The following is an 18,717-nucleotide window of genomic DNA, read 5'->3' as shown; positions in this document are numbered from 1 at the left end:
GAGTAGTCCTGTGCCTACACAGCCGAGTACGTGACCTGAATAAATAAACTCTTGAAATAATCAGATCAATATCTCAGCAAAGAAATAAACTGTGTCCTTAAGTGGTCAGATTAATGTCTCAGCAAACAGAATAAACTGTGGGCTGGAAAGATGACTCACCCATTAAGACTTCGTGCAGACGACCCAGGCTGGGTGCAACTCCTGGCACCCACATCAAGCATTTCATAGCCACCCAGCTCCGGGGGCCCCAATGACCTCGTCTGCCCTCCGCATACACATAAATAATGAAGTAAACCTTATTTTAAGATGGAAGCCATCAAGTGAGAACAGCAAGGATCCAGGATCCTGCCATTCCAACCCACAGGGAGAAACAAAACATTGCCTGGGACTAAACCAGCCAGAGTCAACAGGGATAGCCCAGGAGAGATGGGTGTCATACGACACAGAGTGCAGAATGGTTTGTCTAACACTGAGATGGATGAGTTCCACCAAAGGGGTAAGCTTGGGAATAGATTAAGAGCGTATATATAGAAAACTATGATAAGGGGTCCTAGACTCCCAGAGAAAGCAAAGTTGTTCAATAACAGAGACCACTGCCCTAACCAAAGCTGTGGTCAACTGTTTGGGGGTACTAGAAGGAAAAGAAGTGTGCCTATGGCTAGGAAGAGTCATAGAGACCCAAGAAAGTTGTATGTTTTATAGTGAAAAGGAAACTGGTAGAATTAAGAAGAGGCCAGTTATAACCTACTATGTAGCGGTGAACAGTGGAATGTTTACTCTGGGAAAGTACAGTTTGGCCTCTTATGGAAATTGGAAGATGAGGTAGGATGATGATCAGATGAGCAGGGACCACTTCCGTGGTTCACAACACACTTTCCCCGTAGTTAGGGTTACTCTTGCTGTGATGAAACACCATGACCAAAAGCAAGTCAGGGAGGACAGGGTTGACTTGACTTAGGCTCCCACAGGGCTGTTCATCAGCAAGGGAAGTCAGGACAGGAGCTCTCACAGGGCAGGAACCTGGAGGCAGGAGCTGAGGCAGAAGCCATGGAAGCCTGCAGCTTACTGGCTTGACTTGCTCACCCTGGCTTTCTTATAGAACCCGAGACCACCAGCCCGGGGATGGCACCATCCCCACTGGGTTGGGCTCTCCTCCTTCATTCACTAATTAAGAAAATGCCCTACAGCTGGATCTTAGGGAAGCATTTTTTCAGTTGACGTTCCCTTCTTTCCGAAGACTCTTGTTTGTGTCAAATTGGCACCCCCTGTACCATATGGCCTCTTCAATTCTTTTGTATCTGCCAAGATCGTGCTAAATGGCCCAGGAAGGCTTTTAACTTAGAATCTTCTTCAAATTCTTTTTTTTTTCATTTGTTTGTTTGGTTTTTTTGTTTTTTCGAGACAGGGTTTCTCTGTAGCTTTGGAGCCTGTCTGCAACTTACTCTGTAAACCAGACTGGCCTCAAACTCACAGAGATCTGCCTGCCTCTGCCTCCCAAGTGCTGGGATTAAAGGTGTGCGCCACCGGCGGATCTCTGTGAGTCGAGACCAGCCTGGTCTACAAGAGCTAGTTCCAGGACAGGCACCAAAGCTACAGAGAAACCCTGTCTCGGAAAAAAAAAAAAAAAAAAAAAAAAAAAAAAAAAAAGGTGTGCGCCACCACCGTCCAGCTTAAATTCTTTTGTTGGAACTGAGAGTGGGTGCCTCACGCCTTTAATCTCAACACTTGAAAAACTGAGGAAAAAGAATTGAGGCCACCCTGGGGAACATAGTAAATTCCAGCCTAGCCTGGTCTACAGAATGATACCTTTTCTTTTTTAATTTATTTGCAAGTTTTTGTAATGACATTTTTATAATAAATTTTTTATAATGAATTTGGGGGAGGGATTTGAGACAAGGTTTCTCTGTATGTAATGACCATTTTAAAGACTGTTTTATCATTGAGTGTGGTGAAACTTCAGGAGGGAAAGGCAGGCAGATCTCTGTAAGTTCCAGGCCAGACCGGGCTACTTGGTGAGACCCTGTCTCCAAACATCGTGTACCAGTCTCTTAAAATTCCATCTTATCTCCAAGAAAACAGCAGAAACACAGATCTGAGAAAGTGACTATTGAGTGCTCAGCCCTCATCAATGTGTACAACATCCCAACCTCTAAAGCCTGGGAAACAGGGCGTGAAAGTGGGCATATAGAATGTAAAAGCTGGCTGGAGCGATGGCTCTGCAGTTAAGAGCACAGGGCTGTCTTTCCAGAGGACGGAAAGCAGCACACACTAGACTTAAAACCCACTAGTAATGGTCAGTTCTCTCCTGATCTTGAAATCTGTTCCTGCTGTTCCTATAATGGTATTTCCTTTCTTTGTTTAAAGATAAGATGGTTATTATTATTGCTATTTTTATTATTCTGACCACCTACTTCTAAAGGCATCCACTGTTGCTTCAAATAATACCACTCCCTGTGAGTCAATGGGGCCATTGTCATTCAAACCACCAGATTAACCAAAACCAAAATATTCTGATTTGGCTTTATATGCAGGGGTCTTAGGGTTTCTACTGCTGTAAAGAGACACCAAAACCAGGGCAACGCTTTTTTTTTTCATTTACTTTACATTTTGACAGCAGTTTCCCTCCCTCCTCTGCTCCTCTCTCCACCTCTCTACCCTCCCCCATCCACTCCTCCTCCTCCTGTCTTCATTCAGTAAGGGGCAGGCCTCCTCCTTTGGGTGTCAAGAAAGCACAGCACTTCAAGTTGAGGCAGGACCAAGCTCCTCCCCCTGCATCAAGGCTGGAAGAGGCAACCCAGCTTGTGGAATAGATTCCCTGGGGTGGGAATGCCCTTTTGCATGCTGTGAATATGTTTTATTATCATTGGTTAATAAAGAAGCTTATTTGACCAATAGCAGGCAGAATAGAGCCAGGTGAGGAATCCAAGCAAAGAAAAGGAAAAAAGAAGGCAGAGTCTGGGAGATGCCAGAAACAAGAAATGTAGAAAAGGAGGTAACAGCTGGGCAGTGGTGGCGCATGCCTTTAATCCCAGCACTTGGGAGGCAGAGGCCGGTGGATCTCTGTGAGTTCGAGGCCAGCCTGATCTACAGAGTGAGTTCCAGGATGGGCTCCAAAGCTACAGAGAAACCCTGTCTCAAAAACAATAATAATAATAATAATAGTAATAATAATAATAATAATAATGTAATGCTATGGTTTCTTGACAATACACAAATTAATAGAAATAGGTTAATTTATATGTAAGAGCTAGCCAATAAGAAGCCTGAGTATTGGCCAATCAATTATAATTAATATTAAGCCTCAAAGTGAATATTCAGGAACTGGAGGGCAGGAGAGGAACCTCCAGTTACAGTTCCCAAAAGTCAGCTCAAGCACCAGGTCCTGGTTCCACTGCTAAGGGCTCCACAAACAGTCCAAACTACACAACTGTCACACATATGCAGAGGTCCTAGGTCAGTCCCATGCTGGTTCAGAGTCCGTGAGTTCCCATGAGCTCAGGTCAGCATGTTGGTTGAAGAAAGAAGGCACTCCAAGATGAAATTTCCCGGCCTATGTGGCAGCAGGAAGGCTCAGCCTCTCTGATGGACTGAACCCCAAACAGCCTTATTGATTGTTACACAAAGTATTTTCTCATACCAACATACCTAATCTAATTTGCATATCTTGTACACTGAAGGACAGCATCACCCACCCCCTTAGCTCTAGTCCTTTATCATATATCATTTGCAATACCCAATAATACAGGAGCCTCGGGTGTGCCTGAGGTGTCTGCGACGCCTCTCCAGGAAAAGCAATCGCTGCTATCCACGAGGATTCTGCACGATCAACATACTTCTAGCAAACAGCTGCTCATTCTAATGTCTACTCAGCTACAGGGACTCTGCTAAAGTCCTACAACACAGCTGTCTCTGTGGCTTCCCCGTCATGACCTGCACACCCTCCACCCCTGCACTCCACACCCCCCAACTCTGCTCCCTCTCTTCAACAGGACTCCTGGAACTCAGTCCAGTACTTGGCTGTGGATCTCTGCGTCTGCACCCATCAGTTACTGGATGAAAGCTCTCTGGTATTAGGGGAGTCACTGAAGTGATTACAGCAGGCTGCTCAGCACCTTATGCACTATCGCTAGGAGTCTTAGCTGGGGTCATCCTTGTGGATTCCTGGGAGTTTCCCTGGCACCAAGTTTCTCCCTAGCCCCAAAATGCCCCCACCAAGATATCTCGTTACTCTCCCCTTCCATCCCACCCCCAAGCCACCACACCCTGCAGATGTGTTTTATTTCATCAGGAGATGGTAGTGGACACCTTTAATCCCAGCACTCAGGAGGCAGAGGGAGGTGGATCTCTGTGAGTTCAAGGCCAGCCTGGTCTACAGAGCAGTTACAGGACAACCAGGGCTTCATAGTGAAACCCTGTCTGAAAGAAAAAAAAATGAAACAAACAAAGAAAAAAGGATTTATTTTGCGTGTGAGTATGTGCACATGCATGCAGGAGGCCGAAGGTGTTGGTACCTGTAGAGCTGGAGTTACAGGCAGTTGTGAGCTACCAAACGTAATTAGTTCCTAACCAATCAAACTCAGGTCCTCTAAGAGCAGTGGACATTGTTAACTACTAAGCCATCGCTCCAGACCCAAGAAAATATCACTTTACAGTTTGCATCAAACAAAAGTATTCCTAGGTTAGCTAGAGAGCTCAGTGGGTAAAGGCACTGGCTGTGCAAACACAGGAACTCACACAAACACACACACAAAAACACACACACAGACAGACACACACATTCACATAAATAAATAAATACACAATGCAAAAAAATAGTAAGTATTCCTAAACCCAAGCAAGTAGTTCACTCTTAAAATAATACCTGAGTCAGACAGCAGAGGTGCACAACTTTAATCCCAGCACTCAGGAGGCAGGTACAGGTGGTTTCAGTGAATTCAAGGCCAGCCTGCTGCACAAAGCGATTCCAGGACAGCCAGGTCTGTTACGCAGAGAAAAAAACAAACAAACAAACAAACAAACAAATAAAAAAAAACTGTCCCGAAAAAACAAAATAATAATAATGATGATAATAATAGTAATAGTACTTGAACTCCAGCCACATTTCAGAATAATTACAGAGCTAAGACTTCAAGTCATTTCCTAAAAGCAAATAGGCTAAACTGTATTTAGTGATGTGTGCTGCCCTCTAGTGGAAATCAGCTGATAAAGCCAGTGTCCCATTTATATACAGTACTTGTTTGAAGTTACCATGTTTTCTGTTGTCTCCAGACATTGTTATTCAAGTTCACTTTAATATTTTTACTTGTTTTCCAAGAAAAATATTTTTACTTATTTGCTTAGTTTTTCCTTTATTTGTTTGCTTTTTTTGAGATGGGTTGCTTCTAATCCTGGCTGGCCTTGAACTCACTATGTAAACATGATGGCCTTTAACTCCTAATCCTCCTCTGTCCTCCTCCCAAGTGCTGATTTTATAGGCAGGAGCCACCATGCTGGGCTCCAAAATTAGGCTTTTTGCCGACCTTCCAAAGTAATAGTGCTGATGGTTAAAATGGCCCACACTTTAAGGAGAACGATTCTACTGTTCGTAAGGATGTAGGATCAATAATGTGTTGTCCATGGTGGCACAGGCTTTTAATCCCAGCGCTCAGGAGACAGAGACATGCAGGTCTCTGTGAGTTCAAGGCCAGCCTGGTTTGCTTATGGGGTGGGGGTGGGGGGCTGTATAGTATGCGCAAGGTCCTTGCTTCATCCCTGAAGTGGGATGTCCTTCTGTATGCTGGGAATATGTGTTGCTCTCATTGTTTGATAAATAAAGCTTCTTAAGCCTATGGCAAGACAGAATAGAGACGGGGGGAAATCCAAGCAGAGATACAGGAGAAAAAGGCAAAGTTTGAGAGACACCAGAAATGGATTCATTTAAATGTAAGATCTAGCTAGTAATAAGCCTGAGCCATCGGCCAAAGGTATCTAAGTATTACTAAGCCTCTGAGTGGTTATTCGGGAACTCCAACGACACATACCTAGTGCCATCAAACAAGTGACACTGACAGAGTGGAGTGGAGCAAGTAGTGACTCAGCTGAGAGAGGCACATGACCCCCAGGTGGTGGCACAAATGACAAGGGCCTCCATGCTCCAGGGTTTGAATGCATCATTCCCAGTTGGTGGAACGGTTTGGGAAGAATCAAAGGTGGTGGCCTTGTCAGAAGAGGTGTGTCGCTGGAGGTGGGGTTTTTGAGATTTCTAAAGCCCATACATTCCCAGTTAGTTAGCAGGACCTCTCTCTCCCCTCCTCTCTAGATAGATAGATAGATAGATAGATAGATAGATAGATAGATAGATAGATAGATGATAGATAGATAGATAGATAGATAGATGATAGATAGATAGATAGAAAGATAGATGATAGATAGATAGATAGATAGATAGATAGATAGATAGATAGATAGATAGATATATGGATAGATAGATATCCCTCTCTCTCCTTGTCTTGTGTTTGTGGGTTGAGAAGTAAGCTCTCAGCTTACTTCCGCTGTCTGCCGACTGACATGCTCCTTGCCATAACAGCCATGGACTCTAACCCTCTGGAACTGGGAATTCCAATTTAATTGCTTTCTTTCATGAGTCGTCTTGGTGCTGTGGGACAATGGTTTTATACCCCGGAAAGTTTTGTAAGTTGTACTGGTTTAATAAAATGCTGATTGGCCAGTAGCCAAGCAGGAAGTACAGGCAGGGAAACCAGAATAGGAGAAGTCTGGAAAGAGGAAAGGTTCAGTCTGCAGTCCCACAGTGGAGACTTCCCTGCTTTGCTGTAAGCCTGCAAACCAGGTCTTTCCACACATGTGTTGAGTGTCTTGGTTTCTGACTTCCCTTTGTTCTGTAACTATAAGGTTTTCATAAAACTCTTTCTTTGGAACATGGTGATTTAGGGCCACCAGAGTCCTCCCGTGCTCCCTAGAGCCATGGCTCCAATATAAACTGTCTCTTATTCCCTTTGAGGTGAGAGCTGTGTTAGCATCCACAAAGCTAAGAGACTAAGAGATTCCAGCTGCTTCTAAATGGAGAAGATACCTAGGAAGTGTGAGCAATGTCTGCCAATCAGTAACGGAAGCTGGAGGCAGGCTTACTAATGCTGGGGCGGGGTGGTGACTGGAGGAAGTAGAGCCTCTCTATGTGTGACTCTGTCTGTCTGTCTGTCTGTCTATCACACACACAATAGCTAAGGCCCGTAGCATAAGCCAACTAGAGAACCCAGAATCAGAAGAAGGGTGACTCCTTGGGCACTAACTTGATTTCACAGAGGCAAGCAGAGTCTGGAGCTTTACACTGAAAAAGCATGTCAGAGAAGCAACTCAGAAAATGGCCGATTTCTTCCCTCCTAAATATATAATCTGTGTTTGCTGGCTATCCACAGTGTGGCAGCTCCAGAAATAAACAGGACACAGTCTTGAGTGTCACGGATGACAGTCTCGCTACTGAGGGACCTTTGTCCTTCTGTGGAACTGTGAGAGATGAGGAGGCACAACTCAAGAAAGATGCACTGATGTGGACCCCAATTTTCTTCACAATTACATCTCAGCCTTCTGTATTTCTCCATCACTGAAGGATTCCATTCATAGGCCCCAAACTCCAGAAACAATCATACTTGTAGCACGTATGCGGGATGAGGTGACAGCAATGGGTATCTGAGGAAACGCTAGGCAAGACAAAACCCAACTGAATGACTGAAGGAGTCAAGACAAGCTGAAAAGAGACTTTGCCTTAATCCTTGTACTAACTACTCCTGCTATGGGAAAAAAACGCCCAGAACAGGTACCTGAAGTAGTCCCACTGGCTGGGACTCAGCAGGCAGAGCTCCAATGCCTGAGCCAGGGCTGCAGTTTCCTGCAACTTTGCAGACTATACAGCATCATTTTTTACCTTTTCTGTCTTAGTGGATTCAATCCTAGACTACGGCAAATGGGCCTTTCCAGCAACAAAGATGGAAGGAGGGTGAGGTCTGTCCAGTGGCGTTTCTCAAGGCTCCCGAATGGCTTTGCTTTCCCAACTGCCACCAGTTTTCTGTCTCAGCCATTCTTGCAGAGGACCAGGTTTGATTCCCAGCTTCCCATTCCAGTTCCATGGAATCCAATATCTTCTTCTGCCTTCGCCAGGATATTGCATACGTGTGGTACACATACAGGCAAGCAAAATACTGACACACCCTGAATAAAATAAAGACGAGGCCAAGCCAAAAGTTCTCAGTTCTCTTGGCTCAGCTAGGATCGCAGGTGTGAGCCACCACACAGGACTCCTTCCGTTTTCTTAACTTCCTTGTTGCCCCTGCCACCGTTGGGTAATACACACCCTTGACTCCAACCAGAACTCCCACCCCCCACTCCAGACCTCACCTTCCCCAGCTCACTAGCAACAAGAACCTGGCTCTTGCTTGCTGGAGTAGGAAGCCCTGCCAAGCCTTGGCCTCACTATGGAACATGTCTGAAATCTCACGTTCTCCAAGAGGCACACCCAGGCCTAATGAATGACTTCTTTCTCTCCACTCTCATGAGTAGGTTTGTAAATTCTTTCTTATTCATACCCATTCATTCAGAACAATATCTGAGATCACAACACTTGGGCTGCTGAATCATAGGATCAGGAATTAAGGCTACATAGGAAGTACGAGGCCAGTCTGGGCTATATGAGACCCTTCTCCTAAAAGAAGAAAAAGGAAAGGCCCAGGGACTATCAGGAGTTCCATCTTTGATGTTTTTGATGTGCACTCCAGATGTTGACAGGTCCGAGGGACTTGGCTTTGCAGCGCAAGGACCTGTCACTTCACAGGGTCCTGGTAAGGGAGCCACGCACTTTGGTTGGTGTGTCTGAAAAGGTCAGGCCTGCTTTCCTTGATATAACCTTAATCCATTCATGTGTCTTCGTAATCTCAGTTGACCCCAATAAACTTATTCCTACTCCCAGGAATAAATCAGTCTGTGCCGTTTGGGTGGTGCTGGACGATGACACAGATTGCAGGGCCTCTAGACATCATCTTCCACCCTCAAAATAGAGTCCCAGCGGCTTATAAACAGAAGCTCTTTCGGAAAGGAAGTCTTTTTTTAAAAAAATCACCATTTTACACAATATGGAGTAACAATGGGGCATAGCTTGATATCAACAATAAGAGGTTGCATCCCCAAATACCACGGAGCTATGCACAGTAGTGCATACCTGCAATCCCAGTATTCAGGAGACTGAGGCAGGAGGATCCATAGCTCCACACCAACCTATGCCACATTTCAAGATGTTTTCTCCTCCCAACACACACACCTAGGATCTCACTGTATAGCACTGACTGGCCTGGAATTCACTGTGTAGACCAGGAAAGCCTTGAACTCATGACAAGCTGCCTGCCTCTCCCTCCTGAGTGTTGGGAGTAAGGAATGTAACATTATGACTGGTCCTTGAGAGCTTTTCTTCCTTTCTTTTTTTTTAAAGATTTTTATTTATTTATTATGTATACAACATTCTGCCTCGATGTATTCCCACACGCCAGAGGAGGGCACCAGATCTCGGTACAGATGGTTGTGAGCCACCATGTGGCTGCTGGGAATTGAACTCAGGACCTCCGGAAAAGCAGCCAGTGCTCTTAACCTCTGAGCCATCTCTCCAGCCCCTTCTTCCTTTCTTTTGTTCTTTCTTTTTCTGTGGTGGGAGGAGAATGTTGAGGCAGGGTCTTACTGTGTTCCTCTGGCTGTCCTGGAACTCACTATATAAACAAGACTATTCTCAAACCAGGATTAAAGACATGTGCCACCTCACCCCTCACCATGCTGAGACCTTTTCTAAAAAAAAAAAAAAAGAAAGAAAGAAAAGAAAAAAGAAAGAAAGGAAGAAAGGAAGAAAGAAAAAAAAAACACAGGGGCCAGAAAGATGACTTATCAGGAAAAAGTATTTACTACAAAGTTTGATGACCTATATTTTATTCCCAGAACCCACATAATAGGAGAGAACCAGTTCCCACTAGTTGCCCTTTTTTTCATACATAAACCTGGATACATACACAAGAAAAAAATGTAAAATTAACAAGAAAAACAAATATTATGGAAAACCAACCCATAGTATTTGGGGAACTTAGAAAGACTTTTGGCAAAGAAAGAGCAAACATGTCACAAATAAGTGCACTAGACAAGCAAAAGACTACACATAGGTCCTTCCCTATCAGAAAACACTAGTGACTCTCCTTGGCTAAAGAGCAAAGGCAAGCAAGGCACCAGAGGGATGGATGCCATTGCAGGAGAAAATGGGGATCAGGTATTGAGGAATATTATTTTAACTGGGCAAAGATGTGTTGCATTTGTTTATGCTGCAGAATATTGCTTTAACTTTGTAAAGGTGTGTTACTTTTGTTTGTGCTGCATTTGTTTAATTATGTAAAGATATGTTGCAATGTTTCACCTTGCCCGCCTAAGGCATCTCATTGGTCTAAAAAAGAGCTGAATGGCCAATAGCCAGGCAGAGAAAGGATGGGTGGGGCTGGCAGGCAGACAGAATAAGTAGGAAGATAAATCTAGGCTCGAGAGAGAAGAGGGGAAGGAGAGAAGGAGAAAGAGAGAACAAGGGAGACACCAAGGGGCCAGAAGCCAGGCAGACAGACACAAGAAGCAATGAAAGTCAGACAGAAAGAAAGGAAGAAAGAAAGAAAGGAAGGAAGGAAGGAAGGAAGGAAGGAAGGAAGGAAAAAGCTCTGAGGCAAAAGGTAGCAAAAGAGAAATAGGTTAATTTAAATTAAAAAAGAGCTACCCAGAAGTCAAGCCAAGGCCAAGCATTCAAAACTAACAATAAGTCTCCATGTCATGATTTGGGAGCTGGTTGGTGGCCCAAAAGAAAAAGTCTGGTATGATCAGGGGCTGAAGAGATATCTGAGCAGTTAGGTGCAATGGCTGTTCTTGAGGAAGACCCAGGTTCAGTTCCCAGCACCCAGCATCCACATGGTGGCACACAGCTGTCTAACTCCCGTTCCGGTGGACCCAATGCTCTTTTCTGGTCTCTGTGAGTATCAGCCATGCAAGTGCAATAAGGACATACATGAAGACAAAACACTCATAAACATAAAAACTGAAACTGAAAGTGGAACTTAGGAGACACAGTGAAGAGCCTGGGGGAGAAAGAATCCTCTGTGATGTGGTAAATGCATAGTTCTGTGGGAAACAGTCAATGTGGTTCTGGCTTCCCCACTTCCGAGACTCTTGTATGCGCCTGTTTGTCCAAGCTCTAGACATTCCAGACCCTTGATTCTCTGTCACACCCTTCCCCTTCATGCGGATTATGAATTAGCCAATCATATCAGTGCAAGGTGAAGCTCCCACCAGAGGCATGAGACTGTCACCACCCACATCAGAATGAGAACTACGTGAACTTTTTTAAAACAGCGATGGCCTCGCCAGGGTATTTTACCTTCGTTCCTGTGTCTTTTAAAGGGTTTGAATTTGTGGGATTTTTTTTTTAAGTTTATAAAATATTTTATAGTGCAGTGTCTTTTTTTAGTGTGTGACCTTGGGATCAAACAAGAAAGAAAAAGTTGTGGCTTAACAGTGATATGTTTGCGTGTCAGATCGACAAGGGGTCAATTGTGCTGGGTAGCTTTATGTCAACTTGACACAAGTTAAGAAAGTTAAGAGTCACCTGAGACAGGGAATGTGATATTTAAATATTTAATTATTAAAAACTTTTCACAACAAAAAAGAGACAGGTTGGCTCCTAGCAGCAGCTCTCTGCCTACAGCTGCCGCCTGGGACTTCATAGCATTTAGAAAAAGAGCAACAGGGAACCTCAATTGAGAAAATGCCTTCATAAGATCAGGCTGTGGAGCTGGGCCATGGTGGCGCACGTCTTTAATTCCAGCACTCAGGAGGCAGAGGCAGGCGGATCTCTGTGAGTTTGAGGCCAGTCTGGTCTACAAGAGCTAGTTCCAGGACAGGGTCCAAAGCCACAGAGAAACCCTGTCTCACTCTTAATTAGCCATTGATGGGAAGGGCCCAGACCACTATGAGTGGTGCCATCTCTGGGCTAATGGTCCTGGCTTATTTAAGAAACAGGCTGAAAAAGACAAGATAAGCAAGCCATTAAACAGCTCCACTCCACCACCTCTGCTTGAGCTCCTGCCTCCAGGCTCCATCCCTGCTTGAGTTCCCGTCCTGACTGATTTTGATGACGAACCTATATGGACCTTTGAGTGAACTATAGCTTTCCTCCCCAAGCTGCTTTTAGTCGTGGTATTTCATCCCAGCAATAAGACAGACACCAAGAATGTTTTTTTTTTCCAACACTCTGAATGAATTCCTCATACATAATGAAGCAGCACACACACAAACTGGATAAAGACTGCTAGAAGGGGGTGTCGTGATGTCATATAGGTGACAGCCGCCTGGCCTGAAGACAGACAAGATACCTTTTTGGTGGGAGACAGTTTTATTTTCCCACTTCTGTGGGGCAGAATCTGAATGTTACTGGAAAATCCTTATGGTCAGAGCCTGGCCCCTGGCCACCATAACAAGCCAGGTTTATCTGCCCATCTTCAATAACTGGATGAAAGAGAAGATAACAGAAAGGCAAAAAAAAAGGGGGGGGTCTGTTCTGTGTAGCCACAGTGGGAAGGGAGACAAAGAGGCACAGTGACCACCCCAAGTCCATTTTTGGAGTCTTGACATATGGTTTAGCTTTAAATAGAGGGCAATAAGTATACATAACCAAGAAGTCAAGGTCGGACTGCTCATCATTGTCCCTAGTCTGTCCTATCAGGTGATTTCACAAGTTGTCAGCACTGTGACAAGTCCCCCTGTGGCTGGTACCAGGGCCCCAGGCTCTTCTTTCCCCCAGCAAGAGACTCCAGGGGAAATTCGCTTTCTCAAGAGCCATTGTTTCATTGGTCTCGCAGCCAAAGGAAGGGACACAAATGTCCCTCTAAAATCTGTTCCCCCCAGTTTCTCTGGGTTCTGTGGATTAGAGTGTCTCACAAAGAAGCAACTATGGGCTAGATGTGGTGCATGCCTGAAAGAGACAGGAGGATCTCTGAGTTTGAAACCGGCGTAGACTACATAGAGAGATCCTGTCCAAAAAAAAAAAAAGGGAGAGGGAGGGAGCAATTACCAGTCAGCCCCTGCTCTAATCATCTGGATGCTCAACTGAGAGAAGATCCAGGCTCACTGATGTAAGTGTCTGCTGCAGGCAGGCCTCAGCAGGCCAGAGACACCAGTTCTCCTTAGGAAGGCCTCCGCAGGGCTGCTTACAATGTTAGCAAAGGCTAAGAGAGAAAGCCAAGTGTATACCACAGCCTCCTTTTGGATTCTAATCCTGGTAGTGATGCTTGTCACTGCTGCCCTGTTCTCTTAGTTAAAAGCTAGTTATTGTGCTCAGCTGATTCCCAAGGAAAAGGAAATATACGTGGGGTGGGAGTATAAGGACGGAAGGAGGGCACATTGAGACTCAAACGGGAGAGCAAGGAATGCAGATGCTGGAGAGAGCTCTGGAGAGCTCTAAGTGCTTTCTCAGTGTAGTAAGTTAAAGTGGAGATGGGGAGGGGAGCAATGACTCAGACAGGAGGCAGCAGCAACTTACGGGGCTTGTGCCAGGGCTTGGTGGCCAATGTTTTTCTTTTCAAAATTTTCATTGTTTTATTGTTTATTTGTTTGCTTGTTTTTTGAGACCCGGGTCTCGTAACTGTGGCCAGTCTGGAACTCACTCTGTAGACCAGTCTGGCTTCAAACTCACAGACATCGACCTGCCTCCGCACAAACATGCAAGCACTCACAGACACACATGAAAAAGAACCTAAGTGACAAGAAACTGGAGGGATGGCTCAGTGGTTAAAAATGCTGGCTGCTCTTCCAGAGGACCTGAGTTCAATTCCCAGCACCCACAGGCAGCTTTCTAGAGTCTGGACCTCCAATCCCAGGGCATCTGATGCTTTTTCTGGCCTTTGTGGGCACCAGGCATGCACATGGTGCCCAGACATATATGCAGACAAAATGACCGCACACATAAAATAAAAGTGAACGCAAAGCCTTACCTCTTGGGTAATGCTGGAGTTTTAGTTAAATTCCTGTAGAGTGAGTGCTGTAGCTCCTCCCACTCACAACCCTGCTGTCTACTTTATACTCTAAAGTATAAAGTGCCTTTCCAGCTTTGCTTTAAACAATAGAGAACAAGATGGAGGGAGGTTGCAACAGTTCAGCCGTTCTCCAGACCTCAACCTGGCTGAGAAGAGGGAAAAGGTCTCCATGGCCCCCTCCCCCAGGTTCACAGTCTTTGAGCTAATTCTTTTCCAGTCTTTAATGTAGTACCAAAGTTTGTCTTGGAATGGATCCCGTCTCCTTCGGGCTTCATCATGTCCCGTGAAAATCTGGGTGAGGGAACCCTACTCCCCCACCCCCGAGCCCCCCACTCCCCACCACACCCCCACTCTGCTGCCACACCCCCACTCCCCACCCCACACCCCACACCTTCCCAGTCACTGGGTTGAGCTTGATTGCTCTCAGATAGCTGCTTCGGAAAGTCCCCGTGAAAGGAGATTTCCAGAAGGCCCAGGAAACCTCTGGCTGGAGTCCTTGCACAGACAGGGCTAGCAGCTGGCCTGGGTGTAAGGGAGGGGTCACCTCCAGTGACATCTTAGGAAAGAGAAGAGAGGAGTGGAATGCTGGACTCTTCCGGTCACCCGCCAAGTCCGTCTGCCAGATGACCCCAGCCTTGTCTAAGTTTTGACTTTAAAGAGCTAGCCTGGCTCGAAAAACCAAAAAAAAAAAAAAAAAAAAAAAAAGAGCTAGCCTGGGCTTACATATACCTTCTCCCCTCAAAAAGGGGATGAGGGTCTAGGCATGGTGCCACAGGACTTTAAACCCAGTTCTCAGAGGCAGAAGCAGCCAGCCTGATCTACTTAGCAAGTTCCAATGGGAACCTATCTCTAAAACAAACAAGCTGCTGGGTGGTGGTGCTTGCCTTTAGTCCTAGTACTTGGGAGGCAGAAGTAGGTGAATGTCTGAGTTTGAGGCCAACCTCATCTACAGAGCAAGTTCCAAGACAGCCAAGACTACACAAAGAAATCCTGTCTCAAAAAACAAACAAACAAACAAACAATAAATAAATAAATAAATAAATAAATGAAAGTGCCTGGGCTTTACGAGCCAACTCTCAGATAAATAAAACTAAACCTTCAGGAAGTAGAGATAAAAAAGACCAGGGGTTCAAGGCCATCCTCTGCTAACATGGTAAATCTGAGGCCAACCTGGGGTACATAAAACTGTGTCCACACAAAAACACAAGCACACGCCAAAGATAAAAATAATACAGGTGCAATTGTTCTGCATTCCTTCAGGGAATAGACAAGAAGGGGAGTCAGGATATGTTAAGCCAAATGCAATTTACTTTTATTTTTTTAATATATTTTATTTTATTTTTGGCTTTTTGAGACAGGGTTTCTCTTTGTAGCTTTGGAGCCTGTCCTGGCACTAGCTCTTGTAGACCAGGCTGGCCTCAAGCTTACAGAGATCCACCTGCCTCTGCCTCCCAAGAGCTGGGATTAAAGGCGTGTGCCACCACCACCTGGCTTAATATTTTATTTTTAATTATGTGTGTACGTGTGGCAAGGCATGTGCACGCATGAACAGGTGCCTTTGGAAGCCAGAAGAGAGTGTTGGATCCTCTGGAGCTTGAGTTATAGGCAGTTGTGAATCACCCAACACAGAGCTAGGACCCTAACTCAGGTCCTCTGCAAGAGCAATCCGAATTCTTAACCATGGAGCCATGTTTCCAGCTCTTGAATATTTTCAAAGCTGCAGACACAAACTGTAGAGAATGTCGTAAGCCACCTTTTGGGGTAACTTCTGCCACGGTCCTAGCCACAATATCCCAGGGTAGGGACTAGATGAGGATTAGAAACCGTAGGTAGGAGAAACAGAGATAAGAAAGAAACACAGAGACACAGAGTAATACCAATAGGACAACTCAGCAGATACTGAATGCTAAATTCGCCCGCATTTATTTTCCATATACTTTTATACCCCAATACAAGGGGGGGGGGGGTAAAAGATTGCCTTAAGAAGACACAAAGGACAACCAGAACAGTTACTTGCTTCAGTACTTGAGACATTGAGCCATTATTTCCTGAGTAAAGGATTTGATGTCTTGGGCAGGGATGTGCAGTGAACACACCTTAGACCAAGAATCCTGTAGGCAGCCACTCCCTATATCAAACTTCCTATTTTAATGAAGGACCAGGAGTAGGCTTGAATTCTCTGACCTTTGGTCGGGGTGGAGCAATCTTAAGGTCCTAAACACCAAACAACCACTCCCTAGATCAGAAGTGTGGCTGCGCTTGTGGTCAACAACTTTGAAATAGCAAAGATAAGCTCAAACTCTCTGACCTCCAGTCAAGGTGGAATAGGCTCAGGTCTGTGTCCTGACAAGAGACTCTTGAGTGTACTGCCAGTTAATCCCCTGTAGGGGTCTCTCTGGGCTGTTTTCTCTCAGAAAGACGTGCAGCTTTTTCTGACTAAATTTAGAGAGTCCTACAGCATCAGTTGCCTGGCTCAGAGAAAGGAACATGGGCCCCAGCTTTCTTCCTGAGGATAATTTTGGGAGACAGTAACCATTCCTCCACATGTTTCCTGATCATGTTAGCTTTGGGTTCTGATTGTTGTTTTCAGTTAGAGCCAGAGCAGACATTGAACCTAGTGACATCAGTGTTCTAGGCACGAGCTCTACTTTAGTAAAATCTTTTTACTTTTTAACTTTCCTTGACTTATCTTAAGGGTGTGGTGCTTGGCCTGCCTGTTTGCATGTACACCATATATGTGACTGGTGCCTGAGGAGGTCAGAAGAGAGCATCGGATCCCCTTGAACTGGAGTTGCAGACAGTTGTGAACCACCGTGTGGGTGCTGGAAACTGAATCCAGGTCCTCTGTAAGAGCAGCAAGTGGGCTTAACTGCTGAGCTAACTCTCAGTGCCTTGTGTTGTATTTTAAGTCAGTGTCTCTTTAAATTGCCCACGAAGGCCTTGAGTTTGTGGTCCTTCTGCCTCAGCCTCCCAAGTAGCTGGGATTGCAGGCCTGTGCCACCACATAGACGCTTTGGCTGGGTGTATAGCTTGGAGGATAAGGGCTTAGTCAAAATGTAGCGATAGGTGAAGATCTGGGGTGGGGTTGCTTTTACATTTTTAGATTTTGTGTGTGTATATGTGTGTGTGTGTGTGTGTGTGTGTGTGTGTGCATGCCCTTGTTGCTGCACACACGTGGGGTTCAGATGACAACATGAAGAGCAGTTCTCTCTATCTACTATGTGGATTCTGGAGATCAAATTTAAGCTTAGTGGCAAGCACCTTTAACCACAGAACCATCTTTTTGTTTTTGTTTTGTTTTGTTTTGAAAACAGGGTTTCTCTATAGCTTTGAAATCTGTTCTGGAACTCTTTTAGTAGACCAGACTGACCTCGAGTTTACAGAGATCCACCTGCCTCTGCCTCCCAAGGAATTAAAGGCATGCACCACCATCACCCGGCTCCATAGAGCCATCTTGCTGGTCCAATAGATGCTAAATTTTATTGGACAATTGTGATGCTTTGACTGAAAATGGCCACCATAGACTCGTAGGGACTGGCACTATTAGGAGGTGTGGCCTTGCTGGAGGAAGTGTGTCACTGGGGGTAGACTTTGGGGTTTCAAATGCTTAAGCCAGGCTCAGTGTCTCTCTCTTCCTGCTGCCTGTAGATCTGGATGTAGAGCTCTCAAATCCTTCTCCAGCACCATGTCTGCCTGCACGCTGCCATGCTTCCCACCATGATGACAATGGACTAAACCTCTGAACTGTAAGTCAGCCCCAATTAAATGTTTTGCTTTATGAGTTGCCATGGCCGTGGTGTCTCTTCACAATAAAACCTTAAGACAACAATGAACGCAGAATACTTTTCAAAGTTCTTAAGCCAATTGCATGGTGTGTCAATTTGACACAAGGAAGAGTCATCAGAGAGGAAGGAGGCTCAGTTAAGGAAATCCAACTGTAAAGCATTTTCTCAATTAGGGGTCAATGGGGGAGGGTCCAGCCCACGGTGGACCATTCCTGGACTGGTGGTTCTGAATTCTACAAGAAAGCAGGCTGAGTAAACCATGGGAAGCGAGCCGGTAAGCAGCTCCCTTCCATGGCCCGGGCATCAGCTCCTGCCTCCAGGATCCTGCCCTGGATGAGCTCCTGTCCCAACTTCCTTCAGCGAGCAGCAGTGTGGAAGTGTAAGTCAAATCAACCCTTTCCTCCCCAACTTGCTTTTTGTTTTTTTGAGAGTTTCTCTGTGTGGCCCTGGCTATCCTGCAACTCACTTTGGGGACCAGACTGGCCTCAAACTCACAGAAATCCACCTGCTTCTGCCTCCTAGATGCTGGGATTACATGTGTGCACCATCACCACTATCTGGCTCCTAACCTGTTTTTTTGGTTTATGGTGTTTCGTCATAGCAGCAGAAACCCTAAGGCAACACCCTTGTAAACAGTGGGTGAACTTTGCTACAGTTCATGTCCTTTGGTTCATTTTAGGCATTTCGCCTGGTAAATAGCAGCATCATACTGTGGCTTACATTTGTATTTCCCTGATGACTAATGAAGTTGAGAACCATTTTAAATATGTTTAACTATTTGGAAACTTTCTTTCGTGACTTTCAGAGGGCCAGAATGTTTTTTTAAAAGTGACCTAGAAAGTGGAACA

This window comes from Arvicola amphibius, chromosome 1 (assembly GCF_903992535.2).
Source record: "Arvicola amphibius chromosome 1, mArvAmp1.2, whole genome shotgun sequence".
NCBI classification, from domain to species: Eukaryota; Metazoa; Chordata; class Mammalia; order Rodentia; family Cricetidae; genus Arvicola; species Arvicola amphibius.
Note: the sequence above shows the minus strand (reverse complement) of the source record.